This window comes from Podarcis liolepis (genome assembly GCF_965112155.1).
Source record: "Podarcis liolepis genome assembly, chromosome: 13".
NCBI lineage: Eukaryota > Metazoa > Chordata > Lepidosauria > Squamata > Lacertidae > Podarcis > Podarcis liolepis.
Genome location: NC_139573.1, coordinates 7,606,932 through 7,629,728, shown reverse-complemented (window position 1 = coordinate 7,629,728; position 22,797 = coordinate 7,606,932). Strand labels below are relative to the sequence as shown.

The window sequence follows — 22,797 nt, the reverse complement described above, 5'->3', positions numbered from 1 at the left end:
CCCCGGCCTCAACTGCCCCATCAGTTCCTGAATGGAATTGTTGTTCAAACCACCATCCAATCATGGCAGAGGCTGCCGTGTTCACTGCAGGCCCAGAAACAGTATTATAACTCAGTGTTCTGTGTATTAGAAGCTGATATATAATATACAGCAGGAAAAGAGGCTGTAAAGGACAGTATAAACAAGCAAAGAAGAAGCAGCAACAGAGCAAGGGGAGTAGAAAATAAAGCAGGCCCAAGATGCTAACAAGGCTCAAGTAGCTCATACAGAGGCGACAGATTTAGATACATTGCAGCATGCGTGGGGAAAACATGAACCCATATATATAAAACAAGGGAGTGAAAATAAAAAGGCTGGGGAATGGCGGACATGATTGTAGAGAAACAAGAGCTAAATGCATTTTTAAACATATACCGATAGTAATGATATTGATAATTTTAAATCTGAAACATTCACCCAAAATCAAAGCCAAAGCCTCGTCTGCTAATTTTGCCTTCTTGATATGAAAATATACATATAATATGGAGAGACCTGCCCATATTAGAAGATCAGTGGGAAATTATTTTGCAATGCCCTTCTCCATCTTCCCCAAATCAGGAAATATCTTACAAGATGTGGGAAGCTGACTTTCATTGAGTCTCATCTGCCCTCCTTCTCAGCCTAACACTTGTCACTCTGACAAGCTCTTCAAGCTCCCCTTAAATGTTCTTATAGAAGCAGTTAAGACAAGCTGAGACAAATGCATAGATCTCATTGCAGTTGTTGGCTGTGATCACTATTTGAAATCCTCCTTTTCCGAGGCGCTGTGCCTCTGAATGCCAATTGCAGAAGACAAACTGACAGTGGAGGGCAAAGGTCTTCATGTGGCACCAGACCAGCCACTGTTGGGCGTGCTTAGACAATATCCTTCATCAAGGTTGCGCCTGTTCACATGCTCAGAGCAGACCCATTGGGATTAATGAATATGACTAACTTAGGCCCATTAATTAAAACAGGTCTGCTCTGAGATGGACTAGCATTGAGTGCAACTGATGCAAAGTACACTCTCTACCTCAGAGCTAGAACCTCAGTCCAATAGGAGGTACAGAGCTTATCTGGATGGAGGTGGAAGCACAGGTGTAGGCAAAGCATCCTGTGGGAAGTTAGCTCAATGGAGAGCAGCAGCAAAGTACTCATAGGGCCAGAAAATAGTCAGCTGTCATGTGGTGCAACAGACATGCACACTCACCATTGAAACATATACCCTCCCACCCCCATCAATTCACATTGTCTGGATTGTTGTGCATTTCAGTGAGAGAACAAAGAATGCACAATACCTGCATTGCCTGAAAAACAGTGAATAATTTCTGAGGGCCAAGCTAAAAGTGATACCTTGTTGAGTGGGGCATAGGGGGTGGGGGGCTGTGGTGCACAAAAAGAAATTTCCTCCTTCACAACCCCCTACCATGGTATCTATAGAAGCTTATGGCAAATTACAGCCACAAGGAATGATAATGTTCATCAGGACTGCATATAAAATTACCTCCCTTTGCACCAGGGTCCTTAACAAAACTTGGCCCTCAAAGTTGGCTATCTACTACGTAAAAACAGAAATATGTCAAATTCAAATAACACATTTAACCTAACATTGTGCTTTATCGATGTTTTTTTAAATTGTGCAAGTTGCCTTGAGACCTGGCCTGGGTAAAAGGCGTGATATAAATAAATTAATATAATAATAACAGTAACAGTGATAATAAACCTAGTTTGACTCTAAATATGACTGAGATGAGCGAGCAAGCTGAGCCAAGCCTGGACAGATGGGTTCATAGATCAGATGGATGAGGAGCCATGAAAGATTCACAAAATATTCAGGCCACATGAATGGATTAGTCATACAGTGGTACCTTGGTTGTCGAACGGCTTGGCTCCCAAACAAATCGGCTCCCGAACGCCGCAAACCCGGAAGTGAGTGTTCCGGTTTGCGAACGTTTTTCGAAAGCCGAACATCTGACGTGGCTTTCATGGCTCCTGATTGACTGCAGAAAGCTCCGACAACCAAGGTACCACTGTACTTTTGTCAGATGAGGATATGAGAGAGATACGTTAGGGAAGGAGTTTTCATGGTGTGCATAGCAGTGCCCAAAGTTGCAGAGTGGGGATATGTTCTCCAAAGAGATCCCCTCATAACTACCCAATCAAACACAAAAAATGATGAGCTGACTCAAAGTGTCACATTTTGGATGATGATCTTGAAAATCAATGACGGAAGAAACTCAACTGTCCAAGCACACTCGAGCCCAGACAGTCCTGCTTTTGGAAACTACAAGTGCCAAGGTCTCCACTCAACTGCTCCTGCTCTAGTTATGCTGCAAGACTCCCATTTTTCTCTCGGCTTGTGTAAGAATTTCCCTGCTGATAACACTGGAAGGATGGAGACGTGAGCAGGCAGGAGTTCAATAGAATAGATGGAAGAAATCACGGCCACAAGCAAAGGACAGCAATGAATGTACAGTGGAATACTGGTTCTCAAACGGCTTAGTTGATGAACAAATCAGCTCCCAAACATCAAAAACCCAGAAGTAAGTGTTCCAGTTTTTGAACGTTCTTCGGAAGCCGAACATCCAGTGCAGCTGTCAGCTATTGTTTCTGGGGCACCTGCACCAATCGGAAGCTGCGCCTTGGTTTTCGAACATTTTGGAAGTCAAATGGACTTCCGGAACAGATTACATTCAAGAACCAAGGTACCACTGTAGAGACAAACACAAGCTCTCATGCAAAGAAAAATGCAAATTTATATGCACATTCATATAAATGGCTAGAGCCAACATCAGAGCCAACAAATATTTGACATACTGGCACTTCTTGACAGTTTTTGAAGATGGTGGATCTAAAATTGTGGTACTGGCAACTTAACTGGAACCCATTCTCCAGTTAAGTTAACTCAATATTAGATAAAGATGTTTGGGTCCAGTGGCACAAAGGAAGAGAGTGATAGACAACATTCCAGAATGCCCTACCTCTCTCATCAGAATTAGAAGAGATCCCATATTTAAGGGGGAGCAGACATTAGTCCAGTTATGCTGCCAGGGTGCGGCCTCAGCCATCTAAATATGAAATGAACACATACCAACTCCCTACCCACACCTACTCCCTGGTTATTCCTTGCTTCAATGTTAGCAGGTGGTCTGCTTAACGTACTGGTTAGGGTTCGGTTTGGTGCTTAGAACTCCAGATTCAAATCCCTCCTCAACCATGAAGCTCACTGTGTGGCCTTTCTAGACCACATTGCACAACAAGTTTATAAGAAACAAGCTGATAAGAATTGGATGAACTGGTCCTTTAGGCAGAGTGCCAGGAAAGGGAGAAGGAGAGAGAGAGAGCTCTCCCAACAGAGTGAAGTTACTCTGTAGGACTATGCACAAACATTGCACAAGGAGAACAGAGAGGGTTCCCAAAGGTCCTACACCAAGCCACTAATCCAAAATTTAGATAATATTAATTGTTATAGAAGCCATAGATGATCTTGCAGGTGTGAAGTTTGTGTATAATGGATTTTGTAGTCTATGTTAGACTGGAAGAAAAAGGAGGAATAATAGTAATGGTAGTACGTGGGTGGCACTGTGGGTTAAACCACAGAGCCTAGGACTTGCTGATAAGAAGGTCAGCGGTTTGAATCCCTGCGACGGGGTGAGCTCCCGTTGCTCAGTCCCTGCTCCTGCCAACCTAGCAGTTCGAAAGCACATCAAAGTGCAAGTAGATAAATAGGTACCGCTCTAGCGGGAAGGTAAACAGCATTTCCGTGAGCTGCTCTGGTTCGCAAGAAGTGGCTTAGTCATGCTGGCCACATGACCCGGAAGCTGTACGCCGGCTCCCTCGGCTAATAGAGCGAGATGAGCGCCGCAACCCCAGAGTCTGCCACGACTGGACCTAATGGTCAGGGGCCCCTTTACCTTTTAACAGTAGTACAGAACCCATGATTCAACATAATTCTATCATTTATATCATTAAGGGCAGGACAAATGGTAGCAGATAGAATCCACTGGGCAATGTGACTTTTTAAATGGCAACCCATAGCCTGGCTTTAAGTAAGGAATTGTCATAGTGGAATTGCACCGTGACAGAATTCCTACCATGTGGGTTTCCTACATCCCTACCTGCATCTGCAATTACTACAATGACAGTCAAATTTAGGAACAGATGCCTTTGGATTCTTGCACCATGGGTTGATGACAAAGTGTAGAAATATGAGTGGTGGGTGAAGGAATGGCTGAAGTTATGGGATATTTTATGTTGAACACTGGAAATGACATCTCTTTCTCCCCTCACAGAGACAACTGTGTCAGCAGATGTTGATTATAGTGATGAGAAAAAGGAGGAACTGGATAACTTGTGGGTGACCATCTTTGTTTTCTTCCTTCTCTTCATCCTCAGTGTTTGCTATAGTGCCACCGTGACACTGTTCAAAGTGAGTAGAGGAGAAGCGATACTACATATCCACACTTGCATCTTACATAAACACTGCAGAGATGGGGGGGAGAGACAAAATAATAATTAAAAAAATAAAAAAATTATTTATACCCCGCCCTCCCTGGCCAGAACCGGGCTCAGGGCGGCTAACACCAATAAAATTACAATAAAATGTAATAGGAAAAAAAAGTTAATTAAATTACGGGTTAAAATACAATTTAAAATGCAGTCTCATTCTAGTAGTAGCCCATAAATCAAAACCATAAGGGGAGGGAAACATAAGGGTCAGACTGAGTCCAAACCAAAGGCCAGGTGGAACAGCTCCGTCTTGTAGGCCCTGCGGAAAGATGTCAAATCCCGCAGGGCCCTGGTCTCTTGTGACAGAGCGTTCCACCAAGTCGGGACCAGTACTGAAAAGGCCCTGGCCCTAGTTGAGACCAATCTAAGCACCTTGCGGCTCGGGACCTCCAAAGTGTTGTTATTTGTGGACCTTAAGGTCCTCCCCGGGGCATACCAGGAGAGGCGGTCCCGTATGTACGAGGGTCCTAGGATAAGGCTGAAATATTAGTACTGTTTATCTTAAATTAGTGAATGGTTCTGTGGAAGACTTAGCATATACCTTTACACTGTGTCAAACAGTCCATTAAAATCAGAAGGATGGATGAAGAAAAAGATTTGACTTGTTGGTTGGCAAGACAAGTTGAGGAATAGGAGGATGGGGAAAAGATGACAAGGAAAGATTTTATTATACATTGCCAAAAGGACGTACTTCTTCAGAGTTAAACAGTGGAATTTGCTCCCCCAAGAAGCAATGTTGGCCATTCAACTTGGAAAGCTTTAAAAGAGCGTTAGACAAATTAATGGATAAGGTTAAGACTGACTAATACCTGCAAAGACAATGTTTTACTTCCATTGTTGAAGGCAGCATGCCTCCTAGAACAACTTGTGAGTATAGCACCTTTAAGCCCTGCTTTGAGGCTTCCAACGGGGGCATCTGATTGGTCACTAATAGCAAATAGAATTTGCATATTATTATTCTTCCATGCTCATGTCTGTTCTACGTTTTTCTTTATCCCCACTCCCACTCCTTCCCACAGGTAAAATGGCTCTTCTCTAGGATGCTGCAGCTGAATAAGCAGCCACCAGGCCCTGACTATAAGAATGTGATCCAACGAGTGGCCTAGAAGCATCTTCCTGGGAGCTTGCCCTACACCTTGGGAGGTGCAAAGAAGAAGTCACTGGCTGGAGACAGGACTCCATCTCCAGTATAAACACCTTACGTTTCTCTCTAACAGCCCAAGTTCTTCCCTGGCAAGTAGATATGAAGCCCTGTCCACTCAGGGACTTGTCATGTGAGAGAGGCAATTTTGCTAAAGGCTAGAGCACTGCACTCCCTAGATATCTGATTTCCACAGTCAAGGAGAGCGGAACTAGTTCTCCCACCCAACCTGCGATTGTAAAGTATGGAGGCAGACACAGGCCTTGAGAAAGGTGCTTTGGCATGTCGACTTAGAAGTAAATCCTACTGAATTCAATGGGATGAACTCAGTGTGCATAGGGCTTCAGCCTTAGTGTCTTGAGCTACACTGAGTACCTTCAGTCCTTACTTCCATTGCAACCTCCCCATTTCAGAGCTTCAGGCCTCCTTTCCACCCCATGTGAAATCCTATTCTGTGCCTGTTCATCCAATGTCCCTGCTTCACTAGCAGGCTTCCAGCCTCAGGAAGCCATGAGAGTCTCTGACCTGTTCTATTATAGTCAGATCCACTTATGTACAGTAAATAAACATCCTATAACTCTTTCCATATACTTAAACAAACCAATTTTATGACCCACCTACCACTACTGTGTTCTTCATGAGACCCACGACTAGCACTGAGGACATGTCTGCTATTTTCATATACTGTATTGCATGTTTTGTGGTCATAAATATATTTAGTAGACAATAATAAAAACACAAATAAAGAAAATCGTCTTCTGAAGGTTTTTGTTTGTTTTCGTTCCTCCTTCACATACTTTCAGGAAGGAATTTCATCCTCTTTTGAAAATTCTGCCTGTTGTCCTTCATTCCCATAAAATCAGTGGCAGAGGAACCTGAAGACTCCAGGTGTCGTTGGACCCAGCAGTAGCAGCCAAAATAACAAATGGTCGAGGATGATGGGTTTTGTAGTCCAACAACCTCTGGAGGACCATAGTTTCCTCTGCCAGTTTGCATTTCTTAGTGCAGAAAGTATTGATCTGATGTGTAGAGATCTTTCCTGTTCTAATTAATTCAAGAGGGTTCTGGAAGCTTCTCTGTGTGAAAGAAGCAAGTGGAAGGTTCATAATGTTTGGGTTATACCTTCAGATAATAACAATAATAACAATAATAATTTATTTATATCCCGCCCTCCCCGGCCAAAGCAGGGCTCAGTATAGCTGGCTTAAACTGGTTCTCTTATCTCTTTCTGTCAGGGTCATGCTGACTATAAAAATAGACCAGAATGATCCTAGGTTTCACTTTCACTTTCTATCTCTTTTCCTCCTAGGACAGTATGGGGTTCTGTACATGTGTTTAGTGTTAAGGCTTAGACTTATTACAAGTTATTGTAAGTTTAAGTCAAGTCTGCTGCTACTGGATTTCTTATGGTCAGTGCCAAGTCTGAATGTATTGGATTTGCGACCATTACGCTCATTTGCCTTCAGTAGTAGTAAAGCTCTGCTGGATGAAATATTCATCGTCTCTGGTCTATTTTTTGGGAATCCTGCACCATGTTTAAGGTTTTGCTCTGCTAACTATACGTCAGAGTTCTGCTCTGGATCATACTGAGTAGAATTTCAATGACATCCTCCCCCTTTACTTACATCTTGGATTGCCTAGACTCTTACACAGAGCCACTTGTATCTGCTCCTTCAAAGGCTTTCTCAAAGCTCACCTTTTCCCTAAACCCCTTTGGCCCTTCAGGCTCATCCATGACTCAGAGGAAGCCAGATACTAGAGGAGAGAAAGATGTTTTTAAAAGCCTTCACTCTTGATTTGTAAATTTATGCCACCTTTACTACTGGGATGAAGCCTTGACAGGCTTCTGTTGTGGTGCAAAAAGAAAACAAACCCACAATTTGTTTCACCTGATGGGACATTTCCAACACACATGAAGCCTTGGATAAACCTTTCTACTTAAAAGGCTTATTGAAAGAAGAAAGCCCTTGGGTGCCCTATCATAATATGTAATGGAAAGAAAGTCCAAAGGGTAGATACGACCTCACAAATGTCCCATTTTTATATTGTATGGAATGAATCTCCAAATAAAATTGTCTCTGCAGGCGGCCCTCACCTGCAGAACACTTGGTGATCATTTGGGACAATGCAAAGGGAGTAAAACTATGATACAGTGGTACCTCAGGTTACATACGCTTCAGGTTACATACGCTTCAAGTTACAGACTCCGCTAACCCAGAAATAGTACCTCGGGTTAAGAACTTTGCTTTAGGATGAGAACAGAAATCGTGCTCTGGCAGCGCGGCGGCAGGAGGAGGCCCCATTAGCTAAAGTGGTGCTTCAGGTTAAGAACAGTTTCAGGTTAAGAACTGCCCTCCGGAACAAATTAAGTACTTAACCCGAGGTACCACTGTATTCAGCTTCAGGAAGCAAACTTAGCTTGAGCATTTCTCTGCTATCACTCTTTGCACTTCTCAGTTTCTAGTCCCACCAATGCAGTGGTGGGAATCACTGTCTTTTGAGCCCTCAAAAATGCCCCAAAGGAAGATTGTATTCTGCCAAGTGCCAATTAGTTACTATTTAAGGGATATCATTCCTTATATTCCCAACTACCAGGAAGTTTCCATACTTTCCACAGGTGCCAAAACCAACTGGATGGCACCAGGTTAAAGAAAGCTGGTTTTAAAACGTGTGGGGGTTTTTAATCCCATCAGAGACTTCCAAATAAAACCCCACAGCCCTCTCCTTACTGACTGGCATTTTCCATCATGCCAAGCCAGCATGAGAAGGGTGATAGGAGTTACAATCCAGCAACATCTGGAAGGCAGAAGACTGCTACCACAGAACACCACAAAGCACTTAAAACACATGCAACTCCCATTGGTTGCAAAGCAATAATGGGGGATACTTTTGACTCAGTGACAAAGCTCTGCATATATGTTTATAATGAAGAAATGTTAAACAACCTCTGTGGCAGAGTTGTAGGCCTTGCTTTGTTATAATGCCGCAAGCCTGTGTAGCAGCGGTTCTTAGTGACAGCTACTGAGAAAGAGGCACAATCAGTGCCCTGTGAGAAAGGTGGTAAATTTAATTAACTGGTAACTAATAAATGATTGGTTTAATTAAGAAGCATGTTAGCAAGTAGAAACAAATGGCTGGAATTCTTTTCCTTGGCCAGGTTAACTCCAAATTTTGCTACTTCATAGCAACTGAAAATCTGGATTTTGAAAACAAGAAAACAAGTCAACACAAACAAATAAGAGCGGGGAGAAAGGGAAGTTGTGTGTAGGCAAAAGTTTCATTGTTTAATATCTTTATATCTTATAAATCAAGGTGGTTTGCGCGTAAGATTAAGCCAAACCATGGCCTAGCTCATTGCAGCATAGAGAGAAACATGATTAAGTTTAATTAACTGATAATTAATAGATCCTTAATTAATTAAGAATTAGGTAAGTAAGTGAAAACAAATGGCTGGAGTTTTTCCTTGGCAAGGTTAACTGCAACAATTTTTGCTATTTCACAGCCATATGTATCTCAGGAAATAAATGCCTGGATTTTGAAAACAAGTCAACAAGTCAACACAAACAACCGGGGGTGGGGAGGGGAAGTTGTGTGCGGATGAATGTTTCATATGACCAGTTTTGGATCCCAATTATAGCCCCTAGGCCTCACTCAACCATGCTAAAAAAATTATTTCAGAACTTCATGTCAGCTCCAAGGACGTCATAACTGTAATTTCTTTTTTTGGCTTCTTTTCTGAGAGCATGATTAGGGGGGAAATCTCTGAAGCCCCCATTAGAACAGAAATGACATCCAAAGGGAAACAGGTGGCAGGTCAGTGGCAAAGGACCACTTGCTTCAATCAACTCCAGACTTTGGTTGGGTGAGTAAGAAAAGGTTTGATTATGTGTATTTTGGAACTCGCTCCGCACAGAAATACATCCAGCATCTTTACACTTAAAGTATTTTGTTTTGAGGGACCCAACTCTAAGATTCTATGGTTCTATGACTCACCTTTTTGTGGGATTTATATTGTTCCATTTTGCTTGATGTTTTTGCCTTACCTGTTTTATCATCGTAATGGTTTTATCTGTTTTAGAAGTGCGTATCTCTTTGTTTTCACCCGCATTGGGACCTTAAGGTGAAGGGCAGGTAAGTAGCATTATAACTCAATAAATAATACTTTGGGGCTCTGGAAAGATCGAAATATAGATAAGCCAGAGAAAGGGAATTTCCGAAATCAATCCCTGTCTCCAGGCACAGGGTGACTGAAAACAAGCCTAGGAACGTGGACTAGCATTTCTCAGTGGGCTTCCAACCTCGGATAAAATGTAAGGTATAAACGTGATAAATAAATATTTGTGTTTTAGGTGTCTTGTATTGATATTCAGGCCTCCCAGCTGAGACTGAGCTGTAAGGCTTGCTTGCCTCCACCCTTCAGCTGGGCATCTCCAAATCAGGCACCAGCTTAATGTCAGTCAGTTGGAGCAGGCGGAAAGGGTAGCTTAGATCCATCCCATCAGCTTCCCTGGAGATAAGCAAGGAGTGTCTGGTTTACTTACCAGAAACTTGGCATGTGAATGCTTCAGTGAGAGCAGATGCACATGAACCTGATCCAAGTACTGAGGGAAGCTCCCTGCAGAGCAAGAGGCCTTCTCAGATGGAGTTATTTGCCATCTTGCCCTACCCTAAGTGCTGCCCTCCTCTCCATTACATATTTAAGCTTATGGAAGCTCTTGTGCGGTGGAAAGAGCTTCACCTGAAAGCCTGGACCAAGCCTGGTTCATAGAATCATAGAACTGTAGAGTTGGAAAGGACCCTGAAGATCATGTTGGAATATGCAGCTGTCCCATACAAGGATCAAACCTGCAACCTTGGTGTTATCAGCACCACGCTCTAACCAACCAAGCTATCCCAGTCAAGAGATCTCCAATTCCCTGGCAAAACACCGGCTTGCTTCAACGAAGTTAGTGTGGAATAGTTACAGGTAGGTAGCCGTGTTGGTCTGCCAAAGTCAAAATAAAATTTAAAAAAATCCTTCCAGTAGCACCTTAGAGACCAACTAAGTTTGTTATTGGTATGAGTTTTCATGTGCATGCACACTTCTTCAGATACCTTGCACATGAAAGCTCATACCAATAACAAACTTAGTTGATTTCTAAGGTGCTACTGGAAGGAATTTTTTAATAGTGTGGAGTAGGTGAGCTTCAATGAACCTGAGACAGAAAAAGTGGGCTACTTTAAAAGCTTTCCCCAGACTTATCCTCCCATTTGGGAGGTTTTTCACTTCCTGTGTGAGCATAATGTTCCGTGTAGCCATCGGAGAGAAAGGTAGCAACCTCTCCGGAAGGCTGACAATTATAAAGAAAATTCTTCCCCCCCTAGCTGAGCAGGGTGCATGTAAGAATCTGCTGATGAGCAAATGGACCCTGGATGTCTTCTTGGAGTTGGGTGTTCAGGTGCACTGTTGCCACCTCATCCTCCCAGATGAGTGCCAGTTTTCAAGGAAGCTGACAGGGAGCACGGGAGATATCTGAAAGTCAGCCCCAAGCCTAACATTCAGCTAGGAGATCGCTGAGCTCCCCCGGTGAGTGTTAGGTTTCCAAGAAGCTGCCAGAGTGGAAGGGGCTTGCCTGACCTCCTATTGAGCACAGCAGGCTTCGCTGAGCTACACAATAAGCTGCCCTAAGCCTGGTGCTTAGTTGGGATTTTCAGCTTTGAGAAACCTGACCTGGGGCAGGTTAGGTGCCCAAGCTCAGCTGGGACATTCCTGCCCTCCCAGGTGAGCAACTGGCTTCACAAAGCTGTCAGCAAGCCAGGGGGATACCAGAAAGTCTTTTGCAACCATGATGCTCAGCCGAAAGATTTCTGACCTCCCAGGAGAGTCCCAGGCTTCAATGAAGTGGGAAGGCAGTGAGGAGGCTACCTGAAAGCTTGCCTGGAGCCTGATACTCAGCTGTGAGAATCCTGGCCACCCAACTTTGCAGTATGCTTCAAGGTAGCTTCCTGGAGGGGAAACCGGGAGGAATATCTGGAAGAATGATTTTAAAATGAAAGATTCATGTGGCTCAGCTATAGGCTTCGGGGAATCTGGTTTGGAGAAAAAGGCTCTCTACCTTAGCTAGCCTGGTGCTCAGCTGGGCAATTGCTTGTCCCCCAGCGGGAGCATCTGGCTTCAGGGGAGTCACCAGGGAGCAATGTTTTCCAAGTCTTTGGAAGCAGCTCTGGGCTAACTCCAAAACAGCAAGCACGAACAAGGAACCAGAAGGTTGAAGAAGGAGGGCTCTGAGGAGCCGAGGCTCCTGGGTCCTGCTCTCTGCTCCAAAAGTCGGGGGGAGGAATGCTCTTTGGAGGAGAAAGACCCCTTCCCAGGCATTGTCAGAGCTGAGGCAGGCAGGACCCCTGGATTCTGGCTGGAGTGGAGTAGGACAGAGCAACTTAGGGCACTTCTGAAAGCCTAAACTCTCCATAGCTGACTTATTCCTACTCCCAGGAAAACAGGTAGGGGAAACAATCTTGTTTTAGCTTGGGGAGGGTAGTGTTGCCAAGTGGTTTAGAGCAACAGCAGGACTGGGATGCATTTAAAAAGGGGTAGGATTGGCTCCTGTCCCCATGGAGGGGTGTGGAGCAACAAATTTGAAGCCCCAGCTTTGGAAAGGAAAGGTAAGCTGGAGCAGGTGAGAGGCAGGGCTCCTGGGTTCTGTTCTCAGCTCTGGGCGAGGGTGGGAAGGACTTTGTTTTGACCCAAAATTTTCAAGTTCCATCCCTATCTAAGTCAGGTTTCCTGAGTTATAAAGCAGGAAGAGGACATTTCCAGAAGGCTTATCTGTAGCTTGTCAAGAGGCAGCGTGGCTCTGAATGCCAGTTGCTGGGCAATCACAAGTGGGGAGAGCACTGTTGCACTTAGGTCCTGTCTGTGGGATTTCCATGAGCATCTTGTTGCCTGCTGTGAGAATGGGATGATGCACTAGATGGACCATTGGCCCAGTCCAGAAGTATGCTTCCTATGTCGTGTTTGAAGGGCCCTAGAAAGCCATAGCAGTGGGGTGTTGAGACCCAGCAGCTGTGGGTTGTATGTCAGAAGGAAAGTTAGCTATGGCAGTCTAGAATAAAAGGAAGCCCAAGCTTTGTAAGGAGCGTGTTTTGTTTGTGCAGGGAATTGGGACTCCGCCTAAGCTCTTATGTGAACATAGGAAGCTGCCTTATACTGAGTCAGGTCATTGGTCCACCTAGTCCAGGGCTATCTAAACCGACTGGCAGTGGTTCTCCATGGTTTCTTTCCAGGTTGTAAGTAGAGATTCCCTGAACCAGCTAGGTTGCAATGGGTTACAAAGCACCAGCATTGCCTAATGGGTTATAGCAAAGCTTTTGGCAGCTCTGTTTAAGCAGATGGCTCAGATCACATCTTAGTAGGAAGAGGGAATTTAATGGCTTAGAGTGCTCCTAAGGACTCAACCCACCATTGCACAGAAAGTGGGGATGCTTCAGCTTAGAGAGGAGTCCCTTTCAAACCTCAAAAACACACCTTCAAGGGAAATGGAGTACAGTACAAAGTTTGCTTCGGTTCCTGCTTTCTGTCTGCAACATTTGCAGGGAACGTTAGCCAGCAGAGTAGGTTTGCCTTGGGAAGAGGCTGCTAGGCTGATCCGCACACAAGAAGCCCCCAGCTTGCATGAGGGGCATGGGGTATTGCTGGCAGGTGAGAGCAGAGAGTTCTCATAAGCGTTCCTGAGTTTAAAAGATGGCTGAGAGCTGGAGGGTTGAGGGAGGATGTGCAAGCCAAGACCCCAGGGTCCTAATGCAAACTGGTAGAGAAGAGATAAAGTGGAGGACAGCAGATCAGCTGGCTGGGCACAGACAAGCCAGACTGTTTGGCATCTGCTCCAATGAGTTATTTCCAAGTGAGCTGGGAACCAGGATTTCTGGGTTCTAGGGCCAGCTCTGAAAGCCACACTGAGAAGCCAGAGTCTGAAAATGGAGTTGAGAGGGATGTGGGTTGATGAGACTCCCTCAGTGAGAGGCAGTGTTGTGTAGCGGTTAGGGTGTCTTGCTAGGACCTGGGTGACCAGGGTTCAAATCTCCACTCAGCCATGAAGCTCATTGGGTGACCTTGGGCCAGTCACTCACTCTCAGCCTAACCTATTTCACAGGGTTGTTGAGAGGATAAAATGGGGATCAGAACTATGTACGCCACCGTGAGCTTGCTGGAGGAAAGGTGGGATAGAAATGCAATCAATCAATCAATCAATCCTCAAGTGGTCAGGTGCAAAAGAGTCAGGGCTCTTGCACTGTTTATGATTGCCTAGAAAAGGGGATTTCAGCACGGGGGATTTCCATTGGCAATGAGACCTGGCAGGGGCAATGCTGCCAGGGAGTGAGGATCTGGCCGGCAGGACGGCAAAGGACTGGTGGGGATTCGGGTTGCCGCCTGCTTTTCTGACTCTACTTCTGTACCTGTAACAGTAGTCTGAGAGGCACAGAAATTCTGCAATGAAAGTGTATCCTAGCATCAAAATTTCCTCCTGCTAAATTGTGCTTTGTGTATGACAGGCTTTAGAGACAAAAATAAAATAAAATGTGCCAACCCCAGGGAGAAAGGAAAGGTGGTTTTCAACTGTGGAACACAATCAGTGCAAAGGGGGGGCAGAAAAGACCTGCTGTCGTTGCTCTGCAGTTTCTGTACATTGAAATGTGGGGAGGAAAAAACCCAATATTTAGTTTAAGCCAATGCTTTACCCTATTGAGAAGTTCATTTCTAACTTTAGATTATGTGAGTTGATAATATAAGGCTAATAAGAATATAAAGTTAATACTAACAAGGAGGGGGTTTCCAACCAATGGGGGGGGCTTGGTTTGCTGTTGTTTAACAGCCACTTAATTGGCAGAAAATCAGTAATGCCTGCAGATTGACTGATGGTTATGAAGACAGGCCCCTGGCTTGTTAACCTCCACACACACACACACACACACACACACACACACACCCTCAGCTTTCCTTTTTAAGCAGACTTAATCGAACACTTTTCTACAAAACTCAGCTGACCCTGATAGGTCAAGTGGGGAGCCATCAAAGGGACCAGAACAGGGAATGAGAGTTGCAATGAACTGAAGGAGGCATGTGTGAATATTATGGGGTGGCAGGTATGAGTCAGCAGGAAAACTATGGTCAATACACAACTTGTTTTACAGGGCCCTGAGCCTAACAATTCAAGTGGGGAGTTATTAGGTGGTTCACAGACCTGCAATGAATTGAATCCAAGTTCCCGGGATTCTTTGGGGGAAGTCATATGCTTTAAATGTATAGCTTGGATATGACCAAAATGGCAAACAGTAAGAGAAAATACGAAGCTCCTTTCATTAGTGCAGCTACATCATTGCTGTATCTGCATGCTGTGGGGAAAACTTCACCTGCTGAATTTATGCCCTGCTGATGGAAGTTGTTGTCCAAAACTTTTGGCGGGAACTTGGCTGGCTTAAGACTGCACTAGAAGGAAAATGCTAGGCCAAGAATGGGGCACCTGTGGCCCTCCAGATAATGATGACTACATCTCCCATCACCCCTGCCCTTTGGCAATGCTGGCTGGGGCTGATGGGAGATGGAGCCAGGCGACATCTGGAAGGCCCTGGTCCCTGGGCTGCCCAAAAGACCATTATTTCTGGGATATTTTGGGCCCGTAAAACTCCAGTTGCTGATAACTTGCATGGAATCTTCAAAATATTGAGCATAATATGGAACAGATTGAAATTGATTGTACAATTTATTATTGGTATTAGTAATAGTATTTAGTATCGCCATCAGCTGGTGCAGTTCAAATGTTCTCTACCACCAGTTGCTTGTTGTTGTTTTTCCATTTTTCTTCTTAAAAAGTTCTGCTGAAGAGTTTTTCCATTTTTCTTCTAAATGCTTCTCTTTGCTCTACCTTTTACTGAATACAAGAGGGTGGTAAACAGGATGCAGGACATCTGGGCAGATACAGATGGTGCTGAAATAAGAGGAAGTGAAACAGAAAACAGAGCTAAAACAGGCCATGAGTGTTGAGACCTGGTTGATGGTAGTAAACATGCTACCTAGGACAAATATCTGGATCTTCATCTGAAGTTCATTTATAGGCCCAAATGATCCTAGGAAATGTGCTTTTGAAACCAAGCATGGTGACTGACGTATGTGTCTGCTCTTCTCCTTCTGCACACTAATTAAAAATATTAAACTACTTTTATCTCCTCAAAAGACTTCAGTGAGAGTATATACACACCATGCATTTAAAGCACACTCTTAACCCAAAGAATTCTGGGAACTTTGGCCTCACAGAACTACAATTCCAGGCACCCTTAACAAACTTATTCTCAGGATACTTTGGGAGAAATCATGTCCCCTAAATGTATGGTGTTGGAGTCTAGCAGTAAACAATAAAATTCCATTAAAAACTTTTTAAAAGGAGCAACAATTACAATAAGAATCAAAATGCAGCCAGTAAAACTTTCAAAAGCTAGCACGTGTGTGCGCTCTCTCTCTCTCTTTCTTTCTTTCTTTCTTTCTTTCTTTCTTTCTCTCTCTCTCTCTCTCTCTCTCACACACACACACACACACACAGAGCAGCAGCAGCAGCTAATGTTTTTGCCACAATTTTAATTCCATGTCTGCTAAATTTCCTAGTATTTGGCATTGGAACAGGGTCAGTTTTTAAAAAGGTGAGGGGCTGTAAGTAAAAATTGTATATTTTTGTTCGTGTGATGGCTCTAGCTGTTTATAATTTAGAAGCTATTGAGCCATGCAAGGTTCTTCTTCAGAATTAAAGACACCTTCTGATCTAGTGGTCACAGAAACACATCCCTTTCCTGTAACCCACCCTTCTGAGTCCCCCCTGTTCCCCCGCTAATGTTCCACTGATCCTTCCGCATTGCCACAGAAGCATGTCCTTTTCTCACAGACAGGACCCCACCCACTTGGGCACCCATGAAATACAAAATAAAATGTCTCCCATATTTAATTTCATATGTTAGCTTAAGGGGAGAAATATTACCTTGTCGCAAAGCTATGCACAATCACTTGGCGTCAACTAATTAACTCTGTGGGGTATACTTCACAGTGAGCCTTCGTAGGGTTGCACTGTAAATGGATGTCAAATCAAATTATAGTAGAATCCCATGCATGTTTCCTCAGAAGTAATACCCACTGTGTTCACTGAGGATTATTCCTTTGGGAAGTGTGTACAGGATCCTTTGGGAAGTGTGTGCGGCCTTAGAGTTAGTGGTTGTTCAAGGTTGGGTCATGTATTCTACATGTGTGAGAGTATATGAGTGGCTTTTTAATGGATTAGTTTAGAACATAGGGAGAGTTATGTTGGATGAGGCCAATGGCTCATCTTAGTCTAGCATAGGTTTGTCCTCCGAGACAGATAAATTTGTCAAAGGTTGTTAATCAGGTCTGAGTGTTTTCTCCATAGAGCTCAGCACTGTAAGGTTTCCAAACCTCACAACTGTGAAAATAAGCTTGAAAGTGGTTGGGCAGTGCCTGGGAACAAATCTTGGAAGGTGGCATAAGGGTGCTGAATACGCTTCTCAGCAGTTTCCTTGTCCCTAGGATAACAAGAAACCGCAAGTCAAATTATGCAATAATTCCAGGTAGCCTTCACAGCTTTTGACCAGGGCTGAACACCAGATTCACTTGTCATGGAAGTGAACAATATAGTGGTACCACTGGTTACGTACTTGATTCGTTCTGGAAGTCCGTTCTTAACCTGAAGCACCTCTTTAGCTAATGAGGCCTGCCACTGCTGCCGCACTGCTGCCACGCGATTTCTGTTCTCATCCTGAAGCAAAGTTCTTAACCTGAGGTACTATTTCTAGGTTGCGGAGTCTGTAACCTGAAGCGTATGTAACCTGAAGTGTATATAACCCGAGGCACCACTGTATCTTGTTTCCCGCTCTTGGCAAGGAGACACAAATGCTTGCCCAAGGAACAGATTGTCATCACATCTTTTTCTTCATTTGCAGCATCTCCCACAGCCCCAGTTGTCTTCCCATTGTCCCCCTGTTGCCAAGACCTCGCCACTGCCTCCCAGGTTACCGTGGGCTGTCTGGTCTCTGGCTACTTTCCCGAACCTGTCAAAGTACAGTGGAATTCAGGATCCTCGTCTGACATCCGGACCTTCCCTGCTCTATTGGATTCATCCAGTGGCCACTACACCCTCAGCAGCCAGCTCACCATCCCAACCAGCACTTGGGAATCAGAGAAGCTTCAATGCCATATTGTACATACAGATACCAGCTCCACAATCAACAAAGAGATTGGACGTGAGTCTGATTGAGCCTTTGTTATCTGCTTTCTTCCTCCTTCAGTATTTGTTGAGTGGAGCAGAAAGAAATGAAATATGGATTGTGTGGGTGAAGGGATGGATAATGGTTGCAATATTTTTGGTCCTACCATCTGACTTTTGTACCCTCAGAAGCACATTGAGCACTACAGAGAACACTCACAAATATTGTGGGTTGTATCCAACCAAATTCTAATCAAGAGTAGACCCACACATTGAAATTAAGGAACCTAAATCGGCCATGCCCATTAATTTCAGTGGGTATGACTTATCAATGGATACAACCCAGCGAGATCAGATGTAGGGAATCCTTGGCCCTCCAGATTTGCTGAACTAAGACTCCCAATTGACCATTCTTACTTATGAGAGTTATATTTCAGCAACATCTGGAGAGCCAAAGGTTCCCCACATGTGCCTGTGATAGACAAGACAGCAGTGGGAAGAAAGGATTTAGAATTATCCAGTTAATAGTGATTCAAATTTAGGGAAAGTCAGGTTGCACCATGACAGATTGTAGCAATAGGTGTCAAAATTCAGCAAAAACACCCTCTTCATTTTTCTTATGAGAATATTAGCAACACAGGATGCTCTGCACACACACATACACACACAGAGACACTTTCTTAAATTAGTCTTTTAAGAAACAACAACAAAGGGAACGGTGCAATTAACATATGAGATCTCATTACCAGCCCTCTTAGTGGTCCTTAAGCCTACTTAGAACCGACAATGAAACAGAAGAGGGAACTGCCCTCCACTGTCCTCCTTGGCACTGGGCACAGCAAAGTGAAATTTGATGTTTAAGAAAAGAAGTGGGTTTAGTGCAGAGATTCAGAGGAGAAAGAGGAATAAGCTTGATTCACAGAGAGCGAGGCTGTTCTACCTTCTCTGGGAAAGGCTAGCATAAGGAGAGAGGGAAATGAATACAGGATCCAAAGGAACTAATGGCAGGTGAATTAGAAGCCACTCACATTTAGGGAATTGGGGGGGATTCAGTTCAGTTTGCATTTCAATACAAACTAATTCACATTACCTGGAATAATGCACAAACAGGAAGCCCATTCTCCTAAATTCATGGTTCTCTGAATTTTGTGATGCAGTTCCCCTGCCCAAAAAGTGTGCAAAAATATACAAAAAATACATATATTCACCAAAAAAAGTGCACACAAATGTATTATGTTCAGGAAAATTGTTTCCAGATTGTGTATTTATTCAGCAAAACTGCATACAAGACATGAATATTAAGCACAGTTTGTACTAAAATCCTGGCTAATTCTCAACTAAATAATGTAGACATGCAGAGAACTGAATTTAAGTTTGGGGAAATGAGACAGGTGGTTAGGTGCACCGTACATCATTAAAATACAGGTATTCATGAGACTCCCTATACTTCCTATTCTTCCAGCCTGTGAAAAGAAAGATCCCGTAGCCCCAAAGGTCCGCTTGCTCCATTCCTCCTGCAAGGCCAGCTCCAGAGATGCCACCATTGAGTTGATGTGCGTTATCTCCAACTTCTACCCCAACAATGTGACGGTAAATTGGCTGGTGAGTGAGAAACCTATGTCGCAACCCTCTTTCACTGAGCAGCCCTGGAAAGACACCCATGGGTACACCTTCAGTACCATCAGCACAGTCAACATTAGCCAAGCAGACTGGGAAGATGGGAATGTCTACGTCTGCCAGGTGTCCCACACAGCAACCCAAACTTCTGTGAGAAGCAAAGCCAAGATCTGTGAAGGTAAGAACTCCTGACTCAGTTCTGACTTGGTTAGGTTCGGATGAAGTGGGCATGGACTGAAAAACAGAAAGGCCAAGAGCAAGGGGCTACTTCCATTTTATGCTGGGTTTCCCAATGACCCAGAAATACATCCATCATGGTCCTTTGCTATTTGGGATGGCTTTCTCCAACCTTTTGCCCTACTGGTATATCTGAGGTTTTACTGCATTTATCTGGAACTTGACAGACTGAACCATAGAATCATAGAATCATAGAGTTGGAAGAGACCACAAGGGCCATCGAGTCCAACCCCCAACTGGAGGCAGGACTCTGTGTCATAGAGGCAGGACTCTGTGTCATCAACTCAGTTTTCCTTTGAAAAATCTTGATAGGGGGCTTTTTCGCACACTCAGATTTCTCCAGTTTAGATTAAATGTTTGTCAGGGAGTTGAGGAAACACATTTCTCTTCTTCTGCAGAAGGCAGTTTAGCTTGATTACTTGTGCCGCCAGCTGTAAATCTCCATGGCACACTGGTGTTGGAAGTGATCCATCGGGGAATCTGGGGAATGGGCAAACACACTAGTTAAAGGGGTGCAAGTTCCAAAAACAACAGAGAACTGGGATTATTCAGCAATGGTAGAAGGTGCTGGAGTTGTTCAAGGGAAGGGAAGGGACTGACAGGAACTCTCAGGTGAGCCAAATGGGGAGCCTGGACTGACTTAGCTGTAGAGCTACTCTGAAAGAGAAGCAAGCAGAGCAGGATAAGATTCTGTGAGCAGGCTGGGAGGGAAATGGTGGGAGTAGACTTGGGACTTGACATGGGTTTTTGTATTCCCAGACTCCTCAGGAACTCCCCTCAAAGTTTTCATCCTACCCCCAAGCCCCAACGACCTTTACATGGATAAGCAACCCAAACTCAGCTGCGTGGTAGTCAACTTAGAAAGCGAAGAGGAAGAACTGGAAGTGACCTGGTCACGGCAGACAGCAGGAAGTCTAAGCCCTGAGCCACTTGCATGGAGAGAGGAGGTTAATAACACCTTCACCGCATCCAGCTCTGTGATCATTTCCGCAAGCGACTGGTTGTCAGGGGAGACTTTTATCTGCACAGTGCAACACCCATCCCTGCCTCAACCGAAAACAAGAGAGATTAGCAAGAAGAAAGGTACGCGGGAAGCAGGCCTGCTCTCCACCCTGCACATGGTGTCCCTAATTTCCCAGCAACCTCCTGAGCAGGAAAGAGATTACTGAAAAGGCATATCAACGTAGCACCATTTAGAACAAACACAATATACCAACGTGGACAGTGAGATCTGGCAACACACAAAAAAAAAATTCAACATGTTGCATGTAGTTTGAGGGGGGCATAGTTGCTTGTGGTCCCCACAACCGTCCCACCATCACAACCCACATGCAGTGCTTTTAAAAACCTGTACAGCATGTTTTGACACTTGTGCCAAGGAAAGTTGTACCACATAGGAAATGATGCCTCTAGCATACTGGTTTCCACCCTCATAAAAATGAAGTCTCTATTCCGTGTGATAACTTTCCATCTGACTAATAATAATAGTTGTGCAACATGTCCTGACATAGATGGACTATTGTTGCTATTATGTACAAAGCAGTTATGAACATCATTGTAACCAAGGCTCATTTCGCACCTTTAATCTGCCCCACAGGCAGATGCTTGAGTGACAGCTGTGGAGAGGCAGCGTCAGAGAACCAGCCTCCTGATTCTGTCTCAGGGCAGTTTGGGGGGTCCTTGTGTGCTACGAAATTTCTGTATACGCCTGAGAAAAGGGGTGATGTGAATGTCCTCTAAATGGCACATTAGTGGTGTGTCTTGTTCATTCACCACAGAGAAGTCCAACATGTCAGGGGGTTTTCTGAACCATTCAAGACACGTAGCCCAAACCATGTCTCCCTAAGCCAAGGATGGGAAACTTGTGGTTCTCCAGATGTAGTTGGACCTCTGCTCCCATCAACAAATGGCCAGGGCTTATGGGAGTTGTAGTTCAGCAGTATCTGGGAGGCTACAGGTTGCCCATACCTGGCACAGAAGCCTTTGTATCTCCTCCGTTCCCCAGCTCCCCACATGGTTTCCACTAATTTGACCTAAACTGAATAGGTCATTTTCTTTTTCTCTTTCTGTTTCCCTATGCATAACCAGGAACCAAAGAAGCTCCAGGTGTGTATCTCTTCCGCCCCCACGATGATGAGCTCAGGTCTAATGGCCGTTATGTCTCCATCACTGCCCTGGTGAGAGGGTTCAAGCCCAGTGATATCTCCCTGAAATGGCTCAAGAATGGGAACCCTCTGCCTGAAGCTGACTATCTCAGCACCCCAGTCTACAGTGATGGCGATGGTTTATATTTCTTGTTCAGCAAGCTGAAAGTCCCCAAAGCAGACTGGAACAGAGGTGATGCCTATACCTGCATGGTTGTCCATGAAGGTCTGACCCTCAAGTTCATTCAGAAGACCATTGAGAAATCCCGGGGTAAAAAATGAAAAGGACCCTCAGCCAGCATTGCGATCCCCTCGCCCTATGGCCCCAGGGTTTTTTTCTCTCTCGAGATTGTTAGACCAATCCTGTGTTAAAAAATCTCCATGCAAAAATGTGCCCAATGGCTGAATAAAAAAAAGAACTCATCCAAAGACTGTCATAGATATCTATTATTGTGGCTCTTCCAGGAGAGAAGGTGACTTGTGGGGGGATTAATGGGGAAATGGGATTAATCTCTCGAAAACAAATGCCAAATGTTTAAGGTTGGCAGCAAAGGGAAAATGTGTTTATCACTGTCACAGTTGTATCCTATTTCCAACAATGAGCCCAGGCCTTCATATATCAGGTAATCCCAAGCTAGCCTCAAAACAGCCTTGAGGAAGCATGGTTTCTCCCAGGCCACCCAGTGAATCTTCATTACCAAGTGGTGACTTGACTCTCCAAGCCTCACACACATCTCCCCGCACCGAGTCCCAACACTCTGCTCACTGCTCCACACTGCCTACCCTCTGCACATGCTCAGAAGGGCACACTCTCATTTTCCATTTGAGAGAGCAAAAAGTGTTTCAGTTGGTCATACTGCAAGGACATATAAAGATACATGGTGTGGTCTTAAAA

The 22,797-nt window shown here is 44.4% G+C and overlaps 2 gene segments (V, D, J or C); both read left to right on the top strand.

The window, feature by feature from the left end:
• The first annotated feature begins 2,417 nt into the window (after positions 1 to 2,417).
• LOC310691467 (immunoglobulin heavy constant gamma 2B-like) lies at positions 2,418 to 6,419 on the top strand. The segment is given in 3 exons: positions 2,418 to 2,561; positions 4,311 to 4,447; positions 5,547 to 6,419.
• Positions 6,420 to 9,461: 3,042 nt separating this feature from the next.
• Positions 9,462 to 22,331, top strand: LOC310691325 (immunoglobulin heavy constant mu-like). The segment is given in 5 exons: positions 9,462 to 9,530; positions 17,642 to 17,941; positions 19,367 to 19,699; positions 20,518 to 20,841; positions 21,847 to 22,331.
• The last annotated feature ends 466 nt before the right edge of the window (positions 22,332 to 22,797 follow it).